General features: G+C 49.2%; 1 non-coding gene across 1 annotated transcript; it reads left to right on the top strand.

The window, feature by feature from the left end:
• The first annotated feature begins 714 nt into the window (after window positions 1-714).
• Window positions 715-845, top strand: LOC138568111 (U8 small nucleolar RNA). Its single transcript, XR_011302483.1, has one exon. It is a non-coding gene; the product is annotated as a U8 small nucleolar RNA (small nucleolar RNA).
• Window positions 846-2,938: the final 2,093 nt, after the last annotated feature.

The following is a 2,938-nucleotide window of genomic DNA, read 5'->3' as shown; positions in this document are numbered from 1 at the left end:
CCCTCCAGGAACCCGAGCCCGGACCTTCCCCATTCCCATCTGAGCCCCCATAGGGCTCAATGGGAATGGGAGAGGGTGCAAACAACAGGCCGATTACGAGCGGCCCGTTGTTTGCTCCCTCTTCCCCTCGCGGGACCCGGTAAGGACGCATGGTTTAACCAGGCGTTACTTACCGGGTCCTGCAAAGGGAGCTTGTAATGAGGCAGAACGGGTTTAACGGGTCCGTCTCCTTTAGCGGAGCCCGTTATCCCGTTCCGCTTCAGTCGTAATGAGGCCCAGTGTGTTTGGGGTCCTTCCATAGTAAATAATTCATAGCAGCACAGAATCAACCATTGTTACACGCACAATATGTTGTCACTTTGTGAAAGGTAGTAAATCTGTTTTGGCCGGTAACGTTACCAACATGACGTTCAGACTAGTCCAAGTAATGGCCACACTGTGAGTGAAATTAGCTCTCTATTTCTGTGTACAATGAGCCCGCAGCCTGTTACGTTTACGTGCAGCGTGTATGCAAATAGCAGCGAACTGGCTGCTGGGAATCGTACATTCTCTTTCCTTTTCCCTTCTTTCACTAGTCAAGTAGGCGCATTTGCTCCCTTTAGACAGCAATTCAGTGAGATAGGAATGTCGACTGAATGCAGAATTGAATTTTACTCACCATCAGTTTGTCATGGGTTATGTAAAGTGAGAAGCGTCGTTCACGATTTCACATCATCTTCAGTAAGGTTAATCCTTGCCTGTTCCTCCTCCGGGAGAAACAGCAAATGATGAAAGGAGTGAGATGAGTTTGTGATTACTCTCTCGAGACCTGGGGAGCTCAACACCCCCAGGGCCTCCAATCTGAAACCTCTGAAGATCTTATTTCACGAGTTACAAAACAGAACAATTGCGCTCGTTATTTTCTAATCTCCTGGTGTGATTTGTATGACTTTCAGAAGTAGTTGCTGGTGTTAATGTATTTGTATAGCTTTACTTTTTCTCCAATGAGCAGTTGAAGTGCGTCACTTTACATTACAGCCCGTCCCAGTTCTTAGAGCTGCGGTACTCCCAACGATTCCAAATGTCCATTCTTGTTTAAATGCACGCTGCTATAACACAGGTTTCTTTGGCTGGCCTCCTCGGGACAGTAGTTCGTGGTAGCCTTACGGGGCCTGTGTTACCGCTTTGTCTCCCAAAGTTGGCTTTGTACCACTGGAGGGTAGGAGAGGGAGCAATGGGATCTCCCATCGGCCCTGCAGGGCAACTCTAGTTTCAGTAGAAGTATTAAATAACATACCATGGTAAGGATTGGGCGGATGAAAGGAGAGAGATGAGTTTGTGATTACTCTCACGAGACTCAGGGCACTCAACAAACCCATCCCCCACCTCCTGCGAGCCTCCGATCTGATTACCTCGCAAGATTCCTGTGTCGGTGCTCAAAGAGAAGAGTGAAAGTGGAGCAGGTTATAGAATATGGAAACCCAACCTTGTTATGATTAGTGTTGTGTGGCCCTCCTATAGCCCCTTTAATGACACCATGCTAATAAAAGCAGCTACTGCATGCACATACCTTATAAAGGCAGCAAACTCCAACAATGGAACTCCTGTGTCCTATTGATGGGCCACTAGGCCTCACCGTGAGACCATGCCCTTGCAGCCGTGGCCTGTAGGCCCACACCGTGTGACTACGGTTCTGCAGCTCCTGCTGACCTGGGACCCTCAGGCCATCAAGGTGCCCTGGGTACGCCAAGGCCACTCCACAAGCTGGATGCTCCTGGCATCCACGGTGCCCGGCACCCAAGGTCCATGCCCGCATGGCCTAGCAGGGTCCTCCCTGCAACCCTGTAAATCTGGGTGATCCTGGCAGGCCCGGCTCCAGCAGGGGGGCCAGGCCCACCCAAGGCCACCCCCTGCACCCCCCCTAAAAAGGAGGCATTGCAAGTGGGACCTGAGGGAGTGGAGGCATTAGGAGTGTGGAGGGCAGGGGAGGGGGGCATGTCACTCTAAACGAATGGCAATGCAGAGAGATTAGCATTCTAAGGCACTTACACTATAGGAGGCCTGGCCAGGATTTGTTTGCTTGTCCTGGACAATGATCTGTGCCTATTAGGCAAAGTTTGCATGCAATACCCTCTGGGAACACTACAAACAACTCTGACTACAGGTATAGGAAACCCAACCTTTGGTATAAGCTTGTACTACACAGTTTTGGTAACGTGTTGAGCAGCCAGGCTTATCTCAAGAGGGCTCAATGTGAGCTGTAGTGGAGTTACACAGAGATTTACAGTCACAAGTATTCAAATCAACTCTTATACTCAAGGTTTCTTGAATAACGAATTATTAATTTATTTTATCAGTCAGTTAGAATAAGCCTTCTTCAGAAGGGAGCAATATGGCAGTAGCATTCAAATACACTTCATGAAAATACACATTCTTAATATCTCTAAATCAGTAGATACCCTTTTGGGATGGCCCACCAACACTACCAAAATGAAAGAGGTGATGGCTGGAAGGTTTAGAATAAATCTTAACCTCTGGCATTGCTCTGGGCAACACTCCAGACCATCGTTCTTCACCTGCCAAGCCATTACAAAAAGGGAAGGACCATATGCAAATCAGGCTTGGTCCCACCCCCAAAGGGGTAGTCCAGCCCAAACTGCTAGGTCACATCCCTTCTGCACGAGATCACAAGCATCCCCAGACATGTTTCAGCCTTGTTGGGCATCATCAGTGAGGAGTAGCTTGGGTCTCTAGGCCCAGCAGGCACGGGACCAACGTCTGGGCCTACCCGTCCCACCCGGGGTGACAATAGCAAAACAAAAGAGGTGATGGCTGGAAGGTTTAGAATAAACCTTAACCTCTGGCATTGCTCTGGGCAAACCTCCAGACCATCGTTCTTCACCTGCCAAGCCATTACAAAATGGGAAAGACCATATGCAAATCAGGCTTGGTCCCACCC

Source organism: Ambystoma mexicanum, chromosome 2p (assembly GCF_040938575.1).
Source record: "Ambystoma mexicanum isolate Mex_15411 chromosome 2p, UKY_AmexF1_1, whole genome shotgun sequence".
In the NCBI taxonomy this organism is placed as follows: Eukaryota; Metazoa; Chordata; class Amphibia; order Caudata; family Ambystomatidae; genus Ambystoma; species Ambystoma mexicanum.
Note: the sequence above shows the minus strand (reverse complement) of the source record. Positions and strands in the feature narration are given on the sequence as shown.